This window comes from Acipenser ruthenus, chromosome 9 (genome assembly GCF_902713425.1).
Source record: "Acipenser ruthenus chromosome 9, fAciRut3.2 maternal haplotype, whole genome shotgun sequence".
Taxonomy (NCBI): Eukaryota; Metazoa; Chordata; class Actinopteri; order Acipenseriformes; family Acipenseridae; genus Acipenser; species Acipenser ruthenus.
The window spans coordinates 24,485,511-24,512,286 of NC_081197.1; the positions used below are offsets into that span (position 1 = coordinate 24,485,511).

The 26,776-nt window shown below is 40.1% G+C and overlaps 1 protein-coding gene across 10 annotated transcripts in view; it reads right to left on the reverse strand.

Moving 5' to 3' along the window:
- The window catches only part of arfip2b (ADP-ribosylation factor interacting protein 2b), an 86,726-nt gene extending 67,721 nt beyond the window's left edge, over positions 1-19,005 (reverse strand). For 3 of the 10 annotated variants that reach the window (XM_059029735.1, XM_059029737.1, XM_034009784.3), the window contains exon 1: positions 18,763-19,004. The gene's annotated coding sequence lies outside the window, so the exon portion shown is untranslated. Of the gene's footprint in view, positions 1-10,820; positions 10,946-18,762 lie in introns of all 10 variants that reach the window. The other 7 variants (XM_059029734.1, XM_059029733.1, XM_059029736.1 and 4 more) reach the window with 7 other exon arrangements.
- Positions 19,006-26,776: the final 7,771 nt, after the last annotated feature.

Sequence of the window (26,776 nt, forward strand, 5' to 3'; positions counted from 1 at the left end):
TATCAACCGCAATTACTGTATAGGGTAAATCTAGCCGCGGGCACAGGACAGCCTGTAACACAATTATTGGTTCCCCCATCTTGTCGGACCGAGGTCATGAGGCTGGCGCATGATATCCCTTTTACGGGGCACCACGGAGCTGACAAAACAAGGAAACGGACATTGGCTCGATTCTATTGGATAGGACTTCATACTGATGTGTCGAAATATGTAGCCACATGCCCAGACTGCCAGACTGCCAGAGAGTAGCGCCGGGTCGAGTGCACCCCGCATTTTTGGTTGCACTGCCGATTATTTCTACCCCCTTTGAATGCATTGCAATGGACATATCGGGCCCTTTGCTACCTTATGATTCCGGGTATACTCATATATTAGAAGTGGTAGAGTATGCAACGCGATACCCGGAGGCAGTTCCATTGAGGTCCACCAGTGCCGCTGCAATAGCCAGAGTTAGTGCAGATTATGGCTAGAGTAGGGATCCCCAAGGAGATTTTGACTGATCATGGAACCAACTTTTTGTCTAAATCGTTACAGCAAGTATTAAAAATACGTCCCATCAGGACATCTGTTTATCATCCACAAAATGATGGTTTGGTGGAGCGATTTAAATCAGACCTTGAGGCAGATGCGGAGACGTTTTGTAACTCAAGAACAAAAACATTGGTCATCGCTTCTTCCCTACCTCCTTTTTGCAGTGAGAGAGGTGCCGCAGAGTTCGACAGGGTTCTCCCCATTCGAACTCTTGTACGGCCGACAGCCTCGCGGCATCCTCGATCTGTTGAGAGAGGGGTGGGAGGAGCACAAAGGCTCATCCAAAAACGTAGTGAAGCATGTGCTCCTAGATTGCCTGGATTTGGTCAGTCGTTTGTCCCAGGACAACCTCAAATCGGCTCAGCACCAGCAACAGCAGCATTACAATAAAAATGCAAGAATTTGAACCTTTCGACTTGGAAACAAGGTAATGCTGCTACTTCCCTCCTCAGAATCGATATTATGTGCTAAATGGCAGGGGCCATATGATGTGATTTGGGCTACAGAAAAGGTGAATTACGAAATTAGACAGCCCGATCGCCATAACGAACATGAAATATACAATACATTTATTAACGCCCTGGCAGGCAAGGGAGGTCTTATTTATAGCCCCAGGCAACGTACAAGATGATTTAGGCCCCTGTCCAGAGACCCCTAGCACTAAAATCATTTCGATGGGGTAACAATTGGTTCCAGATCAGCAACGGGAGCTGCGTAAGCTTATTTAGGAGTTCAGCGATGTTTTTTCTGACCTTACCGGATCCCGGCAAGTACACGAAGTGAAGTTCACAAAGAGGTATGGGACATGCTCGAGCTTGGGGTGATTAAGCCTTCCAGGAGCGAGTGCTGCAGTCCAATTGCCATAGTAGCCAAAAAAGACGACACCAATTGCTTCTGTGTGGACTTCCGGAAGGTAAATTCTATTGCCAAGTTCGATGCGAACCCTATGTCTCGAGTCAACAAACTTCTAGATAGACTGGGAAAGGCAAAGTTTATCTCTACTCTGGACCTGACAAAGGGATACTGGCAGATCCCCTTAACCCGCAGTTCTAGAGAGAAAACCGCATTTTTCAACACCAGAAGGGCTGTTCCACTTTAAAACCATGCCGTTTGGGCTACATGGTGCGCCCGCTGCCTTTCAGAGACTGATGTACTAGGTTTATGCCCACATCATGAATATGCAGCAGCGTATATTGATGACGTGGTCATTTACAGCTCCACCTGGCGAGAGCATTTGGCTAGGGTTACAGCCGTCCTTCAGTCTCTAAGGGTAGCCCGGCTGACAGCTAACTTGAGAAAATGTGCATTTGCCAAGACAGAAACACAGTATTTGGGATTTTTAATTGGAAATGGAAGGGTGAGACCCGTTGTCATCAAAATCCAGGCTTTGGTTGATGCAGTGATCCCTCTGACTCAGGTGAGGTCACTACTGGGATTAGCCGGTTATTACCGCCGCTTTACCCCAGAGTATGCCACAGTGGTTAACTCTTTAGTAGACCTCACCAAAAAGAGTGCTCCAAGTTTAATTAAGTGGTCACCTGAGTGTCATGGGGCGTTTGATACTATTAAGCGTAAACTTTGCCAGGCCCCCACTCTTATCACACCTGATTTCACCAAGACATCCATCCTCCACTCCAATGCGTCGGATGTGGGTTTGGGTGCTGTCTTGTCCCAAAAGGTAGACAGAGTGCAACACCCGATACTGTATCTTAGTAAAAAAAGCGCAACTGCTCCATAGTCGAAAAGGAGTGTTTGGCCATTAAATGGGATACTCACTCTTTACGATACTACCTGCTGGGACATTCATTTGATCTTGTCACAGACCATGACCCACTCAAGTGGTTAAGCACAATAAAGGACAGCAATGCCCGGATAACTTGGTGGTTACATGGTACACCGTGCGGGGAAACCACCAAAATGCAGATTATTTTTTCCCGGGAGGGGAGAGTAATGGGAAAGGCCGGCACAAAGCCGGAACAGCACTTCACTACTATCATTAAATAAACTGTATCACCCGCCACGAGCACTACGGCATGCACCCAGGACTGGTGACCGTGTTAGTATTATTGTGTTTATTGTTTGGGACTGTAACCCGTTGTTATTTACTCCGTGCAATACACATTGTTTTGCAGTGGCGGAGGAAGAGCCGGTGCAGCCAGTGCAGTTGCACAGGGGCCCACGCACTTAGGGGGCCCCAGCAGGCAAACTCAAAAGTTGAAATCATTATATAATCAATGTATTCATTTTCAGGGCCATCCACCTCGTGATTATTCATTTAATAATCTGTTTATTCACTCATTCATTCATTCCAACCCTAGCTTCCTACCAACCCTAGCTTCCGCATTCGACTGCAACTTTATTTATTGCACTTATATATCGCTTTTTATAAAGTAAAGTATCGCAAAGCACTGTACAGTACATAGCAGAAAAAAAACCCACCATATTTGTATAGCATGTCACACATACAACTGCCACAATCAGACCACTTAACATATTTAAATAACAGTATACACATAATAATACAAAAGCAGCCATTTTAAAAGTTACATTAAAACCCACTAAGATAAGAAAGCCATTTTATAAAAGTGTGTTTTTAGTCTTAACTTGAAAACTGTAACGGTCCCAGCTTCCCTGACAAATGGAGGCAGAGCATTCCATAATTTAAGAGCGCTACAAGAAAATGCCCTGCATCCCATGTTGCTTTTGTTGCCCCTCGGAATAACCAGCAGCCCCACATCCTGTGATCTCAGAGTGCGGTTTGGAAGATACAGGATCAGTAACTCCTGCAAATAACTAGGTGGTAATCAATTCAGGGCCTTGTAAGCTAACAGCAAAATCTTAGAATCAATTCTATACAGCACAAGGAGCCAGTGTAACAAAGCTAAAACAGTGGTAACATGTTCACTTTTCCTGGTTTTTGTCAGAATTCTAGCAGCGGTATTCTGAACAAGCTGCAAGCAGGATACCACATGTTTTGGGACACCAGAAAAAGGTGCATTACAATAACATGGGTGAAATTGGCGTAATCTTTCTTATTCAGTAGCACAAGTCAGTTTTGGTATCTATAGGTGAGTGTTTCATTCTAAAAGCAGTACAACAATTCAGTGTTGTAATCAATGTCAGAAGCAATGGTTAAAGAATTGTGTGTCAATCATAGGTGCCGAACTTTGTTAAACAGTAGGGGGGCAAACTGAAGGACTAACTGCTGAGCATTGAGAAGCAAATGTATGTTTGTTTTATTTTTTTTAATTTTTTTTTTACAATTAAGAAGCTCTCAGAAACCAAGCAAAATTGGGCAGATGTTTCAGCATAAAATGTACAATACGTACTTACTGAGCACCCATTAAATACAAATACATGCAAGTCTCTGCATAGTACTGCACCTAGAATTCTCACATGTAGGTTATTAAAGGAAAGTGTTAAACAAACAAAGAAAAACAAGTACTGTTCTTTAGAAGGTAATTATTCCCCAAGTAAGGCAGTTTAAAATTCCATGCCATGTTTAAAGCACTGCTTTACTATTAAAAAAAGCAAATGCAAAGACGTTATTTTTTTACTGAACAATTTCAGCAGTATAAAACTTAGTTGCAGGAAGGACCAGTCAAGAATTGTTTCTTATTTTATTATTGCTCTAATCAATTGTGTCTTTGCCTTTGTGCTTACTTCTAAATATGGTCCATTGAGTTAGAGAGCAAAACAATAATGTAAAACAATAATGTAACTGCTGCGTTCAACAAGTCATTTCTTGCTAGTTTTAAAATATTTAGATTTTTTACTTTAATATTCCGAAGCAAGTGTAAAACTTGCTTCAGATCGGGTACATTATTTATATTTTTAACCAGGGCTGACGGTAGGGAGAGTATAAGCAAACAGTTTATACCTTACAATTCAGGTGCGTGCATTTAAAGTAAGATTAAACTATTGTCATTACTTATACACAAATAAGCTAACTTGACTTGAAAAACGTCTTAAGCAAATTCCTACTTGGTTTGCTTGAATGAGCAGTACACAACAAGCTTCAATATGAAAACTGAAAATAAATTAATGAAGAATGACAAGTTTTTAATGAAAAAAAAAAACATTTCTAAAAGTAAAAACAGGATTCTGTTATTTTGCAATACCGCTGCTTCAGATTATTACCAGTGCTTAATAACAGTAACATTTTATTTAGAGTTAGAACTTAAACCCATTTATGGCCCCGCAGCAACACAAACCTATTACACTATGTAACACAATTTTTGTTCCTGGGTAGTAAGTGTTATTTCCTAATTGCTTATGCCTCAAAAGTATAGAAAATGGCTATTATTCCCCACAAACTTTGCTTTTGTGACCAGGACAGTGATATTTTGAAAATTACCTATTTCCAATGAGAAAACGGGCGAATTTGTGTCTTTTCGTTCACATAAAGTCAGAAAAAAACAACATATGAATCCAAATTAACATGTATTTATACTAAAGTAATACAAAAATGACTACAAAAGATTTAGAAGTGAGTAGTTTTTCGAGATTTACGATTATACTGTAAATCACTTTCACGAATCAGCCCCCAAATGTAGACTCCCATCATGTTCTCGTTATACTGTCCTTGGTAGCGGCGTTCAAAGTCCAGTATATCCTGGTGGAAGCGCTCGCCTTGCTCCTCCGAGTACGCTCTCATGTTCTCCTTGAATTTATCAAGATGAGCATCAAGGATATGGACTTTGAGGGACATCCTACAGCCCATTGTGCCGTAGTTCTTCACCAGAGTCTCAACCAGCTCCACATAGTTTTCGGCCTTGTGATTGCCCAGGAAGCCCCGAACCACTGCGACAAAGCTGTTCCAAGCCGCTTTCTCCTTACTAGTGAGCTTCTTGGGGAATTCATTGCACACCAGGATCTTCTTTATCTGTGGTCCGACGAAGACACTGGCTTTGACCTTTGCCTCAGTCAGCTTAGGGAAGAAGTCTTGAAGGTACTTGAAGGCTGCCGACTCCTTATCTAGAGCTCTGACAAATTGTTTCATAAGGCCCAATTTGATGTGCAGTGGTGGCATCAGCACCTTCCGGGGGTCCACCAGTGGCTCCCACTTGACGTTGTTCCTCCCCACAGAGAACTCGGTCCGCTGTGGCCAGTCCCGCCTGTGGTAGTGTGCCTTGGTGTCCCTGCTGTCCCAAAGGCAAAGATAGCAGGGAAACTTGGTAAAACCACCTTGGAGACCCATCAGGAATGCCACCATTTTGAAGTCTCCTATGACCTTGATGCCATCTCAGAAAAATGCAGATATGTATCCACTTAGGCAGCTGGAACTAAACTGAACTGGTGGGCTTAAGGCCCCTGTATTTATATTACTATTTATATTACTGGAAAGTTCTAGAAGTTACTCCAAGTTTACTCAGCACTGAATCTATCTGGAATGTTCTGGAAAATAGGTAACTTTCAAAATATCAATGTCCTGGTCACAAAAGCAAAGTTTATGGGGAATAGCCATTTTCTATACTTTTGAGGCATAAGCAATTAGGAAATAACACTTACTACCCAGGAACAAAAGAAGAAAAAAAAATTGTTACACGGTGTTATCGTCCTTATTTAAAAAAAAAAAATACATAACCATCAGAATATAATTTAATTAATAAAGAATAAAACAAACTTAACTAACAATACACCTAGCCTATATTTAGTTAATCATTTTTTGTAGTATCCAAACTGACCAGTATCTTCTGTTGCAGTCACACCGCTGCTAACGCTGGCTGTTGTAAATAGTGCAGAGCGGACTATGGTGGGTAAAACCAATGTTCGTGTAGGGGCCGTTTTATTCTGGGTTTTTATTTATATATTTATTTTTAATGCTGGACTTATGGCGTCTTATGAATGACTTTTTTTTTTTTTTTTTTTACATTTTTATCTGTTTATAGGCAAAACCATAACAAAACATCAAATAGTGTGTTTACACAGAGCAAAAAAGTAGAGTTTGAAAATATACAGTTTGCTTACATTATTCTGATGCTTTTTGGAAGTTGAGGTTGAATCCTAAATAACATCGATGGTTTAAGTTATTATTATATTATTATTACACTATGTACTTCAAAATTCCCTTTTGTAATTATAATCTTGCTTAACCACTTCAACACCATGACGTACGCACGTCACATGAAAACCCAGTTACAGTACCATGCCGTACCTGCGTATGTCAAGTTTCCCATTCTATTCTATGAGCGGTTTCTCAGTCTAGCGTTTCAGGTTTCATTCTCCAAGGCAGTGCTAGTACTGTGGAATGTGCAATGAAAGTCGGGGAAGGGTCAGGTGACATTTGTATCCAATTGTGTGTCATGTAGCGATTCCAATCTACCTGAGGGCGTTTAGAAGACAGATATATTGTGGGAAGCCATTCAACTTTTACAAGTATATATACACAGTGTTTTAACTTCTTATTGTTTGTTTTATTATTAGTTTTACTTGTTTAGTTGTAGTTTATATAGTTCTTAGCAAAAGGTAAACATGGCAACGTACGTGGTCTTTCTATAATGAGAAACGGGAATGGAGGATTTCGATAAGCGACAGTGATGCTGACTTATCACTTGATGATGAAGAGGATGTGGAGCCAAGAACAATATAAACTAGGGCAGCAGTGTGGAGCAGTGGTTAGGGCTCTGGACTCTTGACCGGAGGGTTGTGTGTTCAATCCCTGGCGTGGACACTGCTGCTGTACCCTTGAGCAAGGTACTTTACCTAGATTGCTCCAGTAAAAACCCAACTGTATAAATGGTTAATTGTATGTAAAAATAATGTGATATCTTGTAACAATTGTAAGTCGCCCTGGATAAGGGCGTCTGCTAAGAAAGAAATAATAAGAAGAAGAAGAAGAAGAATAATAAACTGTACAAACAAAAGGGCATGCAGCTATTTTACAGGTAAGCCAGCTGCAAATGGGAAGCTGTTTGGTTTGAAATGGCAGTGCTGTGACGAAATACTATCTAAACACAGCACTGGGTACAGGCAATGCGGTAGCCAGATCCATCACAATGCCTGCGCAAAGTAGCTGTGTACATGCATTTGTGACTATCCCTCCAACACAAGGGAAGGTGCAGGGTCTGCTATGAAAATGAAAATAAAAGAAAGGACTCAAGAAAAATGTGCAGTGGTTGCAAAGGCAATCCCAGGTTCTGTTGTATTGAACATTTCAATAAATGGCACAGAGCAAGTCGATACTGGCACACGTTTTGATGTTGTTTGATTTTTATTTGATAATTACTGTTTACTGATTGTTATTAGCAGCATTTTTATTTTCATTGTTCAAAAAAAAAAACTGTTTTTATCTCTATATTGAATATGGGTATGTAGTACACAGCAGCATAAAGAGTTAATGAAAAACACAGTTTCTGTCATTTATTTGTGTTTTATTCATCATATGTTAACATTTTGTAGCAATTACAGGTTTGAAAACATTATTATTACTATTTTCAAAATCTGGTACCTGGAAAGGGGTTTCATTTTTACATCTGCAGCTGAAGTGGTTAATCTGCATTGGTTGTGAGTGTATTCGGCCACATTTTGAAGCAGAAATTGATTATTGTGCTAAATTTTCTTTTCTACTGTACAATATAGGCAGAAGTTATAATATGCAATATAATGACAGCAAGTGGCTATAAAAGTTAGTCACATTAGATTTTTCTATAGAAGTGTTTTTACTAGTACAAATGCAACATTTTATTTGTGTGTGACTGTTGTAAAACAAATGTATAAATTGTTGTCAAGCACACAATATAATACTAAGTTGTTATTTGTATTCATTTTCTGAAATGTAACAAGTAAACAATATCTGTTCATTTTTTAACATCTAGAATTATAAAAGTTTAAATATAGGCCCCATGTCTTGTTCTAGTAGTTTACAATAGCTAACCTGTACTATCTATTACTATCGGTATCCAATCGGTGTTAGATGATATGGGTAGATAACCATTGGCTATCGGTATCGGCCAAGAATATCTTGAATGGGTGCACCCCTAACTATAAGGTCCCTCAGGTCACAGAAGAACACATAGCGGAATGCATTAAAAAAAAAAAAAAAAGCTTACATTTTTTTAAATAAAAAAAAAAGTGTTAAAATATACACATTTTTATGGTTTCTTAAGTACCGTATTCCTTCAGATTTAAGATGCACTTTTTGAACCATTTTTTGCTTCTCAAAAATAGCTTGCGTCTCAAATTTGAGTACAGTAGTGGTGTCTATAAAAAATCGCCAACAAAAGACGTGACTATCCAAGTATACAAGCAGCAACGTGACTTACTGCTGAGAAAGGAAGAACCAAAACGTTACTGCCCGACCGCAAATCAACCATGACATACCAGCAGCCATTTTCAAAGGAATTCAAAGAGAAGCTTTTACAATTTCAGCGTTTCCAACAAACAGTACCAGCTTGGACAGACCAGAAATGCTGATCAGACCCCCATACAAACTGAGAGAAAATCAGGTGTAAGTAATCTTGACTGGAAAGGAGAAGCAGCACATAAGTGTAATACTCTGTGTGACAGCAGACAGCCACAAACTGCCTCCACAAGCGTAACTGAATTTTTGTAAATGCATATTTATTTGATGTTTTATTTTTTCCTCTAATTGATGTTGGGAAATTTGGGCTGCGTCTTAAATTTGAAGGAATACGGTACTTTATAATGTTCCCCAGTGTTCTGAAAATAAGGACACCAATTCTAAGACGCTACTGTAAAAAATAAATTTTTTAGGAATTGTTCTAGGAAGAGTCAAATACATCCAAAAAAACCCTCGTCCTTTGAGATTTTGGCAACCGCCTAATATTGCAAAGCATATCAGATGGTCCTGCATAAAAGATTAATCCTCAAACTGAAAGCTGTAGGGATTCAAGGAAATGCATGCACATGGATTAGGGTGTGGTTAACATGTAGAAAACAGAAAGTACTGATTAGAGGAGAAACCTCAAAATGGAGCGAGGTAACCAGAGGAGCACCACAGGGATCAGTATTAAGGCTGGTTTATACTTCCCTTGCAGACAAAAGCCGCACATTAGCTGCAGACACGTCTACGGGTGCACCAGAAGGATTGAATCACCCCCTAGTTTGCAGACTTTTTGACGCAGCAAAGTTATCGTAGGTGTTGGTCAGCTGTTGACTAGGCTTGCCAACAGGTTCCACAATCCCAGGACTGAACGGGATTTTAAAATTGCCCCTAAACTGAATGAAGTGAATGTGTAAATTGGCTCCTATAATATCATTATTATTATTATTATTATTATTATTATTTATTTCTTAGCAGACACCCTTATCCAGGGCGACTTACAATTGTTACAAGACATCACATTATTTTTTATATACAATTACCCATTTATACAGTTGGGTTTTTACTGGAGCAATCTAGGTAAAGTACCTTGCTCAAGGGTACAGCAGCAGTGCCCCCTACCAGGGATTGAACCCACGACCCTCCGGTCAAGAGTCCAGCGCCCTAACCACTACTCCACACTGCTGCTCTATATATTTACTATCAGCAGCAAACAAGTAAAACTGAGCAACGTTACTGATTTGATTGGGAGAGCAATTGCATGTTATGGGTGGTTTAATATTAATGAACAGAAAATAAATAGCAATGTAACCTTTCTTATGTCCTATTAAACTGACAGTAAAACAGGAATGGATCAAACTGCTATGCAATGGGAGTCTTATTTCCATCACTGTATTGTGTATATCCGATGTTTCATAGCTTTTCTTTTTATTAGCATTTTTGCAAACTTGTATTCTCAGTTTAATTTTCAGTGGAACGTGGAAATAAAAATGATTGCAAAATATTTTTTTCACTCAAATATACCTGTACTGCTTTAAATCATACAAAAGTTACACAGTAGTGTGCAAGACTGAGACCACCCCACTAACCCTAATGCTAAAATGTCCTTTTGGTGCTATAAACAAACTGGACAATAAGTAACGTGTGCATTCTAAGGAAGTAGAGTGCACAAATGGCTAAACTATGGAAGAATGCAGTAAACAGACATATATCCAGGGTGCGAAATAACCGACGGCACCAGTGGCAATTGCCGCAGCAGGGTTAGAAACTAACAATATTGTGCTACTAGTCCAAAGTACTACTACCTTTTGAAACTTGGTAGTCCTAATGTAAACTTACTAGTCCTTATGTGAAGTGCCTAAGTTAGAATCAACAACAACATTTGGGGTCCCTAAAAATAGGCTTAGATTTTATTTTGCTAAAAAATAAACACCGTTATGAATTCAGATTTACATTTTTTTTAACAAAGCACCTTCGTAAACACTCATACAGATCGATCAATCACCTGTTTTCACCTTGTTACTTTGCGACTAGCTGTACTGTGCGCTGAGAAACTAACAGCACCAGACGAGATGTGACAGAGGAACAAATTCTCTCAGCTGTGTCACCATGCCGACCATGAAGCTCCGCCTGAAATTGACACAAGCAAAATGTTTATTTTATTGTACATTACATGTGTTGTTATTTAGAAAAATGCTGGCTGGCTATGAATTACTATCTACAATAATTGTGTACACATGTAGTCTTCATTAAAGTCACAATTTAAAGACAGTACGTTTCACTGTAGGCCTCGGGATGAAATTGTTAGGTGGTGTGAAAGGGTGGCTTTGCAGGGGTGATGTCAGACCAGAAAGACACCAAAACAAACAGGTAATGGTGGGGCAAAACTGAAACGCTACGGCGTTCAGCTCATTTATTAAATAATAAACAAAAGATTTTAAACAAATCACAAAACAAAAAAGGGCTCGTTGGCCAAACAAACAAACAAACAAACAATAAAAGATAACAAACAAGTAGTCGTGCTGGTTTGACGCCACATGAATAGCAATTGTTTATTTTCTAAATTATCTTTTACCTCCTAACTCCTCACTTGTTCTCCACTCTCGAACACCCTTCCTCGATCAAGCAAAGCAGCCGGCTTTTATATTCTGGCTGAAGGGTTAACTAGCTAGTAATGATCTTATTACCCCCCGGCCATAGTCTGCACGAGTTTAATAAGGATACGTGACTGTCAGCTAGTTAAATAATCAGTAGCTGATCAGTCACGCATCTTCACAAGGTTTTTAAAATATAAACAAAATAACCTGGCGGACGGCACCTCGCTCGTCCTTGCCAGACAATAAATAACACAGCTTTTCATCAACATATATATTTACAGAAATCATAATTCAAATAATATTTATAATAAACAGCGCACATATATACCTAGGGGCGGGACACTCCGCCACAGGTGGCGATTTGATTTTATTATTTATTTATTTATTTTTAATTAGCAGTGGGAGAAAACCATTTCAGCAAATAAAGTAGAATCTGCCAAAACTGACAGACGCTGAATCTATATAGATACTAATGACAAAACAAATACAAAAGAAAACACGGGAAACGCAGATCTTTTCAAGAAAGCTGGGAGACTTAGTATAAATGGATTTTATATTTTTAAACGCTGCAATATCAGTTGTGCTTGTGAAGCATCCACACTACATATTGACAGAACGGGATTTATTTGCACTATGCGGGACTATTTACCCCCGTGGCATTGGTGCTTGAGCCCCAGAGCATTCACGGAATCACCGCCTGTGCACTTATTATCAGTGATTAAAGCCTGGTTTTCAAATGAACTGATTATCACTCACCAGTACTGTATTGGTATAAGAAAAAAGTGTGTTTTTAAAAAAATAATTTAAGCTTCCAATCACTAAAAATATGCTGACGATAATGTAAACAACACCAATCTACAGACAGCGAGTCCCAAGCTTTAAACGTGTTACTGTTTATGGATAAGAACTCTACTTTATTATGAATATTGTGTTATTATGTTTTAAGCAACATATGGTAATTGTTTGTTTATTAGTTTTAAGAAGTTCAGTAAAACATGGCCTATTGTTTGACCTCTTTAGTACAACCGGACCCCTTTGCTAATGACATCTTCAGTCAGGGTCGTAACCCAGTATAAAATCAACACATTTTTGTAAAATGTGTGGCGGAGTGTCCCGCCCCTATATTTATATGTGCACTGTTTATTATTATTTGTATTATTATTTGCGGTGCAGATAAAAGCACAGCGTATTTGTTATTGTTTTTATATTTTAAAAATCTTGTGAGGATGCGTGGCTGATCAGCTACTGATTTATTTAACTAGCTGACAGTCACGCATCCTTACTAAACTCGTGCAGACTGTGGCCGAGGGGTAATAAGATAATTAACAGCTAGTTAACCCCTCGGCCAGAGTATAAGAACCTGCAGCTGTCCGTGCTGCGGGGGGAGAGTGTACAGAGGAGAGTACGGGGAGCGGAGAGAAAACCAGCACGCTTATTTATTTCTATTTGTTTGGCCAACGCGCCTTTTTGTTTTGTGTTTTGTTTGTTTAAATCTTTTGTTTTGTTTTATTATTTAATAAATACGCTGAGCGCAGTTGCGTTCAGCTTCACCCGCCCATCCATTGTTTTGTTTCTGGTACTTCCTGGTCCATGACGTCACCACACACGCCACTCTACAGCTGCTCGACCACATATGGTGTCCTGCGTGGGACAAAACGCCTCCAAGAGCCGGACCAGGAAAGAAAAGGATGTTTTTGTTTTTTTTTTTAATAGTGTTTAGTGTTTGAAAAAAAAAAAAAAATGGATAAAGTGGAGGAGTACATGGAGAGGTGGCATGAGCATCAGAGGGAGTTGAAGGAAGGAGGGGCTATATGGTGCCTCGCCTGCCTGGAGTATGGGCACCTCCCTGATGTGTGCCCATATGAAGACCCCCTCTTTGTGCAGGCCTTTGATCGAGGTGAGGTGGAGACCGCGGAGGAGTGGATCCACCTGAAGGCCATACCATCACCACAGGTGGATCAGGAAACCTGCTTCACCTGCCTCAAAGGGGAGGAGTGGTGCTTTGCCACCGGCAACGTTGGGCACAAAGCACCCGACCAACCCCCTCCATGGCAGGAGGTGGAACTGCTGGTCCCGAAGAAGGGAAGGAGGGGTGGTGCCAAGAAGGCGAAGAAGCAGACTCCAGCGCCTGAGGGGGAGTGCTAGCATCCAGTGCCCAGAAGGGGGGAGCGCGAGCGTCAAGAGCCCAAGAGAGGGAAGCCCAAGAGTGGACGCTGGGATGGCTACCTTCGCCTGGTTGAGGCCTCAAGTTGGTGCCCTTCCTGCGGGAAGGAGGGCCACTCCGTCGTCAACTGCCCCCGCCCTGGAGCGGAGGAGGAGGGACGACCGAAGGGCAGCTGGGGAGCATACCTCAGCGCACTTGAGGCCGAGAACTGGTGCACTGCCTGTGGGGAATGGGGCCACTTTGTGGTCAACTGCCCCATTCTCCAGGAAGAGGAGAAGGAGAAGCACTGGTTCCCTGCAACAGGAGGAGACTACACGCTGTTCCCACCTCTGCCACTTCCACCAGCAGGAGCAGAGCAGTGGGAGCTGCCTCTTCCTCTGCCACCTCCACCGCCAGGAGCAGAGCAGCAGGAGCTGCCTCTGTCTTAACCACCGCTAGGGGCAGAGCAGCAGGAGCTGCCTCTGCCTCCGCCACCTCCACCAGCAGAGGGTGAATACCTGCTGGTTCCGCCTCAACCACCGTGGGAGGACTGCTTGCCCCTCCCACCTCCACCAGCAGAGGGTGAATACCTGCTGGTTCCATCTCCACCTCCACCAGCAGAGGGTGAATACCTGCTGGTTCCACCTCCACCGTCCTGGGAAGGACTGCCTGCCCTGCCTCGCACCGCCCAAGGATGCCTGCCATGCACTGCCCAAGGATGCCTGTGGCTCCGCATCGCCTGGGGATGCCTGTGGCTCCGCATCGCCTGGACAGCCACCAGTTACAGGGTACGAGGGAGAAGTGGAGCTCCCGCTGCCACCTCCATGGCCAGGGGCTCCCCTCCCGAGTTCGCCTCTCGAGGGTCCGCTGCTGCTGCCGTCGCCTCCCGAGGGTCCGCTGCTGCTGCTGTCGCCTCCCGAGGGTCCGCTGCTGCTGCCGTCGCCTCCCGAGGGTCCGCTGCTGCTGCCGTCGCCTCCCGAGGGTCCGCTGCTGCTGCCGTCGCCTCCCGAGGGTCCGCTACTGCTGCCGTCGCCTCCAGAGGGTCCACAGCTGCTGCCGTCGCCTCCAGAGGGTCCTGCTTCGCCTGGGGTCGCTACAAGTCCTGCCATGCGGCAGGAAATACTGTGGCTGGAGCCCCATGAAGGGGAGCTGCCGGCCATGAAGAAGGGGGGGGAGGTCTGGAGACCTCCCAGAAAATTTCCATGGCCGGAGGAGCTGGCCTGTGTGCAGTCCACCGGGACGCTACAGCTAAACCGCGATCCAATTAGAACTGGACTCAAGACTACCTCCTGAGGTGGTCTCGAGTCCAGTTCTCGAGTACGGTATTAAACGCTGCGTAGTGTGGGCGCAAACCATATTTAGCACTTTTAAGCCGGTTTAAAGGCAATAATACGGTTTAAAGGTATAGTTTGGACAGGGCCATATGATTATAACAGAGTATGATTTGTATGTTTAACTAACAGCCATGTTAGTTAAATGTGTTCAAATGGCTTTGAAACAACCAAGGAATAATAATGTTGATTAGAAAGAAGTCCATATCAGCCTAATAATATAATAAGAAATAATACATTCCCTTGGTAGTGTGCAGTTTCGCAAACCCAGCTTATTAATATTCCAATTCTAAACCGCTAGTGGAAACCACTTGTAAACTGCAGTTTAGTGGACTCAGTTTATGCAAATTTTAACAATTCTATACAATACTAGTTTAGGGGACCCTGGGCTGGGTTCCACCAGCTATGCGTAAGTTTGTCCGTAAGTTAACACATAAAGCCTTCACTAAGTGCTTAGTAGTTACTAGTTAGTTGATAACTAAGCGCTGTCCTATTTTCGGTTGCACCACACATACTTAAGGCAGAACTTAGCTAGTTTGTTACTAAGAGCGGAGACTCCAAGTCGATCACGTGTTCCCTTTACAGTAACCAATCAGCACTGAGGATGTTAGAGCGCGGATGCTGCTGATCAAAACAACTCAATGTAATAAACTTGAACGTACAACCGACTAGTCATAGTGCCTGACTTTAAAATAAGTGCCTCTGTGATTTGCCATGGCTGGCTATGGCCCTGATTTCAATGACCGTTGCTGTTTTGTAATTCGGTGTTATTCACTCCCAAAACACCAGCACTAAAAATGAACACACAATAGGCAGATAATTATTAGTTTTGCTCAAATTCTTACATCAAAAAAGCAGATCCCTGCGTTATGAAACGAGTAGGAGAGATAACATAATAGTGAACAATACACAATTTTGAAGTGCATCGATTTCTGGTTTATTTTTTTATTTTTGTGCAATACATTCGCACTACCTTACTGCTTTTTAACTAGTAAAACGTGTGCTTCCACGAAAGGGGTAAGAATGTGTATGCTTAAACAGCATACCTTTTTTTTTTATTTCTTCCTGAAAGAGTAATTTCAAGAACTGTGAACTATATACAGTCTCTCACCATTGTTTGACAGGTTTTGTAACAGCGGTTACAAGAAATAATGTTCATGAAATTGTAATTCAAACAAACACAAAATCAGTGTTTTCTGAGTGATTCACACCTGTTAACTTTGACAACTTTTTAAACTTATAACTTGAGTCTTTTTAAAGCTCTTTTCAAAATGTCAGCTCTATGCACTGGTAGTGTAAGGATTATTGTCCACATTGTCAAACAGGTAACACAGCAATAACGATCAATTTTACCACTCTTCCTGCAGTAATTTAGAGGACAGATCTCAAAAACCACTGCACTAGAGTGGACATTTTGTAAAAAGCTTTGAAACAGACTTTAAAGTTTTAAGTGTAAAAGTTGTCATGATGTTAACAATGAAAATAAAAGTTACAGGTACATTATTTAAACAGTTGTAGAAACATATGGGAACATAAACGTTATATTTTATGGAACCCCGCTACTTACTCTTTAATTTAGGTGCATATTATTGCTCTATTGTTGGATACAATAATGGGCAACTATAAATGGGTAAAAAAATGACGATATTATTATTTATTCACTTGACTGCCTGCTACCTTTATCCAAGGCAACATTTTAATAGCAAATAGAAGCTAAATGCAATTTTACCTCCCAGTGAAACAGAGACGTGGTCCGCAACCCATTTACTTCTTGATTATTATTTATTTTGCTTCAGTTCCATATCTTTTAAATACATATATGATAAGATTTATAATGCTGGATTACACACGAGGCAATTAAAAAAATAAGACACTGGATTACAATTAATGAAAAGTGTGAACTCGAAACGGGTTTATAAAATATTCTTATTTTGAATATAAATATCTTACATTTAATGAGAACTCAAATACACATTTTATCAAATAATTTAAAGCACGGCATTCTGAGTGTACAGATATTGTTAGTGCCGATTGGTACCAGGTATTGGAGGTTTTACCGGTTAACAAAGAACCACAGATATCTGTAATTATGACTGGATTACCCCTAAAAACTGTTGGTTGACAATCCAGGCTGATTGATTCCCGGAGCTATTAAATGCACCGACAACAAATCCAGCTGGGCCGGAGAATAGGTTGGACAAATACTTAAATTCCTCTTAAGAAAAAAATGAAAATACCGGTTTTTGTTTTTTTTTCCGTTTGGTTTGGGTGATTTGTTTACTGCCAACCAGCAGGTATGTATGTTTTAAAGTTCAGAAAACGTCAGTGTAATGACAATTAAAAATAGTACTAAACATTGATAAGGGATGCTGTTAATTGTATTGAAGAGAATAAAAATCGGGTTTAATACCTAATACTGGGATCCATTATTTATTTAAAAGGTGTTTTTTTTTATTTTAAAACCCATGTAATGTTTGTATATATTCAACACATATCCAAGCTTTACACTACGTAAAGGCTGTTGCAACAGACTTCTCGCTTTGAACCTCATTAATGCAGCACCAACAACTACATAATAAAGACCCATCACCAACCATAATTTAGGAGTGATGATCTGGTTCAGATAGAAGAATAATATGAACACATTAAAAGGGCTTAAACTGAAGGGACTATAAAACTCGACACATTAAAAAACAGCGTGTTGACCGAGCCATCTAGGTAAGAGAATTCCACTACTGGACACAGCTGGCAAAAAACCAAACGCCACGTCATCATAATTGGGCTTCACATACGAGAGGAACTCCGGGTGAGAGGGGACTTCAAGGGCAAGGAGCACTAAGATAACAAAACCATTGTATAATAAGCAACCTGTGTTTATTCCTAGTACTAATTCACGGAGCTGATCCCATTGACTGCGCTCCTTCAACAGCATCATTTCCACGTGACAAAATACGTTAAAAAGTCTTTTCTGTAAAACATGTAATACTAGCACACGAAAAAAACGACGTAACTGTAAAAATACAACTGATGTTCTGTCTAATCAAAATTGTCAAGGCCCGTTGTTTCCAGGAGTATATATCGCTTCCTATACCAGCAGCCCTGGCCAGGTGTACCTGTAGGGCCTTAATGAAACCCACACTACAAAACCCTTTGGAAAAACCGTTTAAATAACAAATGTCAGTTACAAAGGCACAATAACTTCCGTATTACGTTGTTCAATAATGTTGGAACTGTCGATGAAGAAATATTAAAAAAAAAACAAAAAAAAAAAAAAAAAACCATTTGACACTTCGAGAGAAATATCTGTAAATTGGAACACAAGCCTGTTTGATCATCATAATTGTATTTCCACCCAACACGATTTGGGGTTAAATACCACATAGTGTGTAATCACATTCACACACATAGTATTTCACATCCTTTTCCAAAATAGATGATTTATGATATACACACAGTAGAATCAGGTACAATAAAGATGCAAAATTAAACCAGGAAAACACCTTGAGGTCAAAAATGTATGGATCACAATCCAGTGTTGCAAAACACCACGAATAAATATGTATTGTTGGATGAGGAGGATGATGATCATGAAGCCTGTAATAGCATACATAACGAGTTATTTAAATTCACCATATACAGCAGCTGGTACAAAATCATTATATATAAGCAACGCCATAGATCATGAACATTTTTAATTAATCCACACCATCTCTCCTGATCTAACGCGAGTTAACATTCTGAAATGGATCCACTAAACCTACCACCATTTTAATTAAATGTATTATTATTTTTTTTAATTTCATTTCATATTGATACAAAATCAGTATCAGCACTGCACTTAACGGTTACAGTTTGCAAAAATAACAACAATCGTACCGTGTGCGCCGTTCCGTCTGTATGTCGATCTGTAGGTTCCCCTCTGTAGTGGTTGGTATTTTGTATTATAATTGCAATAAATAAACAGCATATGTTAGTAAATAATATTGTTCGTGTTTTAATACATTATTCCAGTCTATCTACCCCTCTCTCCGCCTCCAGCTTCTTGACTCAGAACCTTCCTGGAGACGCCGAACGGAACTGACGACACCCACCGACACAATTCCATTTACTCCGCCTCCCCCGCGCCGCGCAAATAAAGCTCACCTCGTCAATGTTTCTTTGACCCAGTATACATGGGAACGGTTTGATTTGATTGCGTTTGCGATTGAGACCTTTGAAAATATTAAATCAAAGTTTGCTGCCCTCCTATACCGTTACATTTGTATTTCATTTTTAAGCTTGGTTAGCTTTAATTAATAATACGTAGTATCATTGTATCTGTAATATGTAACACTCATGGTACAGTCATTTTACATTGTAAAATACATTTTAAAAAATGTATGTGCGGCAGTGCATCTATATATATATATATATATATATATATATATATATAGCAGAGCACGTTCAGTCCAGCAAGGCCTTCAGGAATAAAAACAACCTGTTCTATAGTCAACATATAATAGATTTTCAGGCACAGTTTCATTAACGTCTTAATTTACTTATGCAGAGTTGTGTATTGAGTAACCCGACTCCTTCCAAGCCTTGCATACAATAAGCTTGGCTCCCTGCAAAGCAAACAGGTTCCCTCCCTGCCTGCAAAGCAAACAGGTTCCCTCCCTGCCTGCAAAGCAAACAGGTTCCCCCCTCCCCCTACCTGCAAAGGGGCTGGGTCAAGCTCTCCCTTGGTTTGCATGAATAAATTGTAAACCAAAATAAGTTTCTCTAAAGTATTTTTATTTATTTAATTTTAATAATGATGAATTATTATTTGTTTTTTAAAGCAGAACTGAAAGGGGGGTTACAAACACATTTTACCTATCTGAATTTCTAAAGCAATGTTGATGCTGAAACTGTAAACACTCCTTCACTATTTGAGTGACTTTTAGACTTTCCTGCAGAATACTCTGTAATTTGTGAGCCTGGGAAAATGTCTACTACAGATAAGAACATAAGAACATAAGAAAGTTTACAAACGAGGGGAGGCCATTCGGCCCATCTTGCTCGTTTGGTTGTTAGTAGCTTATTGATCCCAGAATCTCATCAAGCAGCTTCTTGAAGGATCCCAGGGTGTCAGCTTCAACAACATTACTGGGGAGTTGGTTCCAGACCCTCACAATTCTCTGTGTAAAAAAGTGCCTCCTATCTTCTGTTCTGAATGCCCCTTTATCTAATCTCCATTTGTGACCCCTGGTCCTTGTTTCTTTTTTCAGGTCAAAAAAGTCCCCTGGGTCGACATTGTCTATACTTTTTAGGATTCGCCACGTAGTCTTCTTTGTTCAAGACTGAATAAATTCAGTTATTTTAGCCTGTCTGCATACGACATGCCTTTTAAACCTGGGATAATTCTGGTTGCTCTTCTTTGCACTCTTTCTAGAGCAGCAATATCCTTTTTGTAACGAGGTGACCAGAACTGAACACAATATTCTAGGTGAGGTCTTACTAATGCATTGTAAAGTTTTAACATTACTTCCCTTGATTTAAATTCAACACTTCTCACAATATATCCGAGCATCTTGTTGGCCTTTTTTATAGCTTCCCCACATTGTCTAGATGAAGACATTTCTGAGTCAACATAAACTCCTAGGTCTTTTTCATAGTTCCCTTCTTCAATTTCATTATCTCCCATATGATATTTATAATGCACATTTTTATAGCCCGCATGCAATACTTTACACTTTTCTCTATTAAATGTCATTTGCCATGTGTCTGCCCAGTACTGAATCATGTCTAGATCATTTTGAATGACCTTTGCTGCGGCAATAGTGTTTGCCATTCCTCCTATTTTTGTGTCGTCTGCAAATTTAAGTGTGCTTACTATACCAGAATCTAAATCATTAATGTAGATTAGGAATAGCAGAGGACCTAATACTAATCCCTGTGGTACACCACTGGTTACCTGGTTCCATTTTGAGGTTTCTCCTCAAATCAGTACTTTCTGTTTTTACATGTTAACCACTCCCTAATCCATGTGCATGCATTTCCTTGAATCCCTACTGTGTTCAGTTTGAGAATTAATCTTTTATGCGGGACTTTGTCAAAAGCTTTCTGGAAATCTAAATAAACCATGTCGTATGCTTTGCAGTTATCCATTTTCAATGTTGCATCCTCAAAAAAGTCCAGCAGGTTAGTTAGACACGATCTCCCTTTCCTAAAACCATGCTGACTGTCTCCCAAGATATTGTTACCATATATGTAATTTTCCATTTTAGATCTTATTATAGTTTCCATAAGTTTCCATATAATAGAAGTCAGGCTTATTGGTCTGTAGTTACCTGGTTCGGTTTTGTCTCCCTTTTTGTGGATCGGTATTACGTTTGCTATTTTCTAGTCTGTCGGTACAACCCCTGTGTCAAGAGACTGTTGCATGAATTTGGTTAGCGGTTTGTAAATAACTACTTCTTTCATTTCTTTGAGTACTATTGGGAGGATCTCATCTGGCCCGGGGGATTTGTTTATTTTAAGAGCTCCTAGTCCCTTTAACACTTTAAGCCTCTGTTATGCTAAAGTAATTTAAAATTGGATAGGAACAGGTCGACATGTGAGGCATGTTGTCCGTGTCCTCCTTTGTAAAAACCTGTGAAAAGTAATCATTTAATATATTTGCTATTTGTTTTTCTTTGTCTATGATTTTGCCATTTGTGTCTCTTAGACATCTAACCTCCTCTTTGAATGTTCTCTTGCTGTTATAATATTGGAAAAATATTTTGGAATTGGTTTTAGCCCCCTTAGCAATATTGATTTCTATCTCTCTCTTGGCCTTTCTAACTTCCTTTTTGACTTGTGTTTGCAGTTCCAAGTACTCTTTCTGTGTACTTTGTTTTTGGTCCCTTTTAAACGCTCTGAAAAGTGCCTTTTTTCGCTGAATATTTTTTTTAATTGATCTATTAAACCATTTTGGCCATTTTGTTTTAGATTTAGATTTGTCTACTTTTGGGATGTAATTGTTTTGTGCCTCTAGTACTACATTTTTAAAAAAACAGCCATCCTTTTTCTGTGGATGTTTTCTCTATTTTACTCCAATCTACTTCTGTTAGTCTCTGTTTCATACCTTCATAGTTTGCTTTTCTAAAATTGTAAACCTTAGCTTTAGTCATTACTTTTGGGGTTTTAAAAAATACTTCAAATGAGACCATGTTGTGGTCTGAGTTTGCCAATGGCTCTCTGACCTCTGTTTTAGTTATTCTGTCTTCATTATTTGAAAAGACTAAATCAAGGCATGCCTCCCCTCTAGTCGGTGCCTTGACAAATTGCGTAAGGAAGCAGTCATTTGTCATTTCCACCATTTCAATTTCGTCCGTCGTGCTCCCCACTGGGTTCTCCCATTTTATACGGGGGAAGTTGAAATCCCCCATTAGTTTGGCTTCTCCTTTTCTACACGCATTTCGAATGTCATTGTATAACAGATTATTTTGCTCAGCGTCTGAATTTGGTGGTCTATAACATGCTCCTAGTATTATGACCTTTGAATTTTTGTCCATTATTCTGACCCATATTGATTCAGCGTTGTTTTCTTTGTCCAGATTTAACACCTGGGCTTCAAGACTATTTCTTATGTATAGCGCTACCCCTCCGCCTCTTCTGTCCTACCTGTCATTCCTATACAGTGTGTACCCTCTAATATTATATTCGTCTCCATCACTCTCAGACAACCAAGTTTTTGTAACACCTATCACATCGTAGTTACTTGTTAGTGCAGTTGCTTCAAGTTCTAACATTTTGTTTCTGAGACTTCTAACATTAAGATAAATACATTTAATAGTTGTCTTACCTGAGTTGTTGCCCTTGTTTTGATGTGGTCTCTCTTCTGTTTTTTTGTTTTCTCCCCCCTTCCTTTCTAGTTTAAATGCTTCTGGACCTCCTCAAGGATCCTTTCTCCAAGTAGATTGGTTCCCTTTCTGTTTAAGTGCAGTCCGTCCCACCTATATAGATAGTCCTTGTTGTAGAATGTGCTCCAATGTTCAAGAAAGGTGAAGCCTTCCTGTGTGCACCACGATTTCAGTCATGCATTTTGATTTTGTATTTCCAGCTGTCCATATGGTCCTTTGCAAGGTGCCGGCAGTCAGAAAATACCACAGTTTTGGTCTTGTCTTTTAATTTCCTTCCTAGCTCACTGAATTTGTTTTGCAGGGATCTTGGTCTGTCTCTTCCAATGTTGTTTGTACCGATGTGGACGACTACTACCGGGTCGACTCCTGTTCGTTCTAGGAGCCTGTCCAGATAAGGTTGAACTGCAGTGTACATAAATGTAGATGACAGAATAAAAATAAAAAAAGTATATTGATGTACCCAAAGTAATTAAATGATTAAAAATGTTTTTATTTATGGACATTTAAAAAAAAGAAAACAGGACCTTTGTGCCAATTTCTATGCCGATCGGCATGACGGTTTCAGACAAAAAAATCTTATTTCAGCACAACTTGGAGATGCATCTAAAACAAATATGGCTATGATTAAGATTTCTGTTAGAGATTTCGAGATATAGGCTGTCTTTCCTATTTGTGCTATGTTTTTAGTGTGTTTTCGGTATTCCAGGCCTGTCATTCCATAGAAAGCAGCTGTCATTCAATGTCATTCCACTTTTATTTTGTGTATCACTTTATTTTGAAGAAACGGTATTCAGGATTTTAAGATTCCTGTTAGAGATTTCGAGATATAGGCTGTCTTTCCTATTTGTGCTATGTTTTTAGTGTGTTTTTGGTATTCCAGGCCTGTCATTCCATAGAAAGCAGCTGTCATTCAATGTCATTCCACTTTTATTTTGTGTTCTAGTTTATTTTGAAGAAACGGTATTCGGGATTTTAAGATTCCTGTCTGGGATTTGGAGATATTGGCCGTCCTTCTGTTTTCCCCATTGTAGTCAATGGGCATTCCACTCCCCATTGTAGTCAATGGGCATTTTATTATTATTATTATTATTATTATTATTATTATTATTATTATTATTATTATTATTATTATTATTATTATTATTATTATTTATTTCTTAGCAGACTTACAATCGTAAGCAAATACATTTCAAGTATCACAGTACAAGTAATAATACAATTAAGAGCAAGATAAATACAATGACTTGGTTCAAGCAAGTACAAGTGTGACAAAATACAATTCAATAATACAGCAGATAACAGTGTCAGTGATAGTTACATCAGGATATGATTAAATACAAAATACTACAGGTTAAACACTTGGCAGATTACAGTACTCTGAAGTACAAGATTAAATGCAGTAAAATAGGGGGCAGATAAGAGCAAGTAAAGCGCATTTAAGGAAGGGTGATAGTGTCCCAGGGGAAAAACGGAGGAGTTCTACAGGTGCTGTCTGAAGAGGTGAGTCTTGAGGAGGTGCCGGAATGTGGTCAGGGACTGGGCAGTCCTGACATCTGTAGGAAGGTCATTCCACCACTGCGGAGCGAGGGTGGAGAAGGAGCGGGCTCTCCCCATTGTAGTCAATGGGCATTCCGTTTTGTCATTCGTTTTAGTCTGCCCCCTTAATTAATTCGCTGGAGTAGAAAGAAGCTTAAAAGTTCATCAGGGCGTTTTATTTTTTAATAAAAACAGAGTCGGCATAAAACATATTTAATCGGAGAACATGTGGATGTCAATAAATTTATTATTACAAATATTAACCATCCATCCATCATCAATAACCACTTTATCCAATACAGGGTCACGGTGAGTTGGAGTTGGCAGACACGGTGCAAGAGACGGCAGGGACTACAGTCCATCACTGGCCAACTCTCACACTCACACAAACATGCACACAGAGGGCAGTTTAGAGTGACCAATCAACCTGACCTGTATGTTTTTGGATGAGGGGAGGAAACCGGTGTGCCTGGTGAAAACCAACACGAACACAGGGAGAACATGCAAACTCCCCTGAAACGGGAATCAAACCTGGGACCCTGGAGCTCTGAGGCAGCAGCGCTAACCACCACACCACCATGCCACAAACTATAACCTAATATACATTATAAATCATAAGAGCAAAGATGTAATCAAGTTCTTCGTTAAGACCCCCAGTGGTTACAGTTATTATTATTATTATTTCTTTCTTAGCAGACGCCCTTATCCAGGGTGACTTACAATTGTTACAAGATATCACATTATTTTTTACATACAATTACCCATTTTTTGGGTTTTTACTGGAGCAATCTAGGTAAAGTACCTTGCTCAAGGCTGTAGTTGGATTTTTATTTGCATCACAGCTTGTTTTAGGGTTTGGGGTTAGGGTTGGTTTGTCTTCAATTCCACTTTTAAAGACTGGGAACACATGGAAGTTATTGATCAATTAAGCAAATAACTTGTTCAATTAAGGGAACTCTGGTCATTGGGCCAGTTTACATGCTCGGAAAATGTCATGACTTGTTTCCTGTCATGACTTATTTAAGGTGGTACGGTCTGGATTACAATTTTAGTTAGTTTTGGTTTATGTTTAGTTTATGTTTGAATACAAATGTAATACATTATACAAGAATCAAATACAACATGAAGCTGCAAAGCAGGAATTGTTAAATTAAACAAACCAAAGCTATCTAAAATTATAATTCAGCTGTACCACCTTAAATAAGTCATGCCATTTTCCCAGCATGTAATCCAGGCCATTGAGGGCTGAAAAGGGTAGTTCATTTTTTGTACCAAATTATCTCTAAATGACTTCATTTAATAAATCATCTGCTTAATTGATCACAATGAAATTGTTCCAGGTGTTAAGAAATTGATGATTAATGGTTACCTATAAAACCTGCTGGATAGGGGCTCTCCAGGACCAGGTTTGGGCAGCAGTTCTAGAGGCACATCATGCCACGAACAAAAGAAATTCCTGAAAAGTTGTTGATGCCTATCAATCTGGAAAGGGTTACAAAGCCATTTCTAAGGCTCTGGGGCTCCACTGAACCACAGTCAGAGCCATATTGTCCAAATGGATAAAGTTTGGGACAGTAGTGAATCTTCCCAGGAGTCACCGTCCTGCCAAAATCTCACCAAGAGCAAGGAAGTCACAAAGAACCCTAGAACAACATCCAGGGATCTGCAGGCCTCTCTCGCCTCGGCTAAGGTCAATGTTCATGACTCCACCATCAGAAAGATACTGGGCAAAAATGGGATTCATGGCAGAGTAGCAAGGCGGAAACCATTGCTCACTAAGAAGAACATGAATGCTCGTCTCAAGTTTGCCAAAAAGCACCTGGATGATCCTCAAGAGTTCTGGAACAATGTTCTATGGACAGATGAGTCAAAAGTGGAACTTTTTGGCCAACATGGGCCCCGTTATGTCTGGCGAAAACCAAACGCTGCATTCCATAGTAAGAACCTCATACCAACGGTCAAGCATGGTGGTGGTAGTGTCATGGTTTGGGCATGCTTTGCTGCATCAGGACCTGGACGCCTTGTCATCATTGAAGGAACTATGAATTCTGCTCTGTATCAGAGAATTCTACAGGAGAATGTCAGGCCATCCGTCCGTGAGCTGAAGCTGAAGCCTAGCTGGGTCATGCAGCAAGACAATGATCCGAAACACACAAGCAGATCTACATCAGAATGGTTGAAGTTTCGGAATGGCCTAGTCAAAGTCCAGACCTAAACCCCATTGAGATGTTGTGGCAGGACCTGAAACGAGCAGTTCATGCTCGAAAACCCACAAATGTCACTGAGTTGAAGCAGTTCTGCATGGAGGAGTGGGCCAAAATTCCTCCACAGCGCTGTGAGAGACTAATCAATAACTACAGGAAGCGTTTGGTTGCAGTTATTGCTGCTAAAGGTGGCGTAACCAGTTATTGAGTCTAAGGGGGCGATCACTTTTTCACACAAGGGCATTGGGTGTTGCATAACTTTGTTTAATAAAGAAATGAAATATG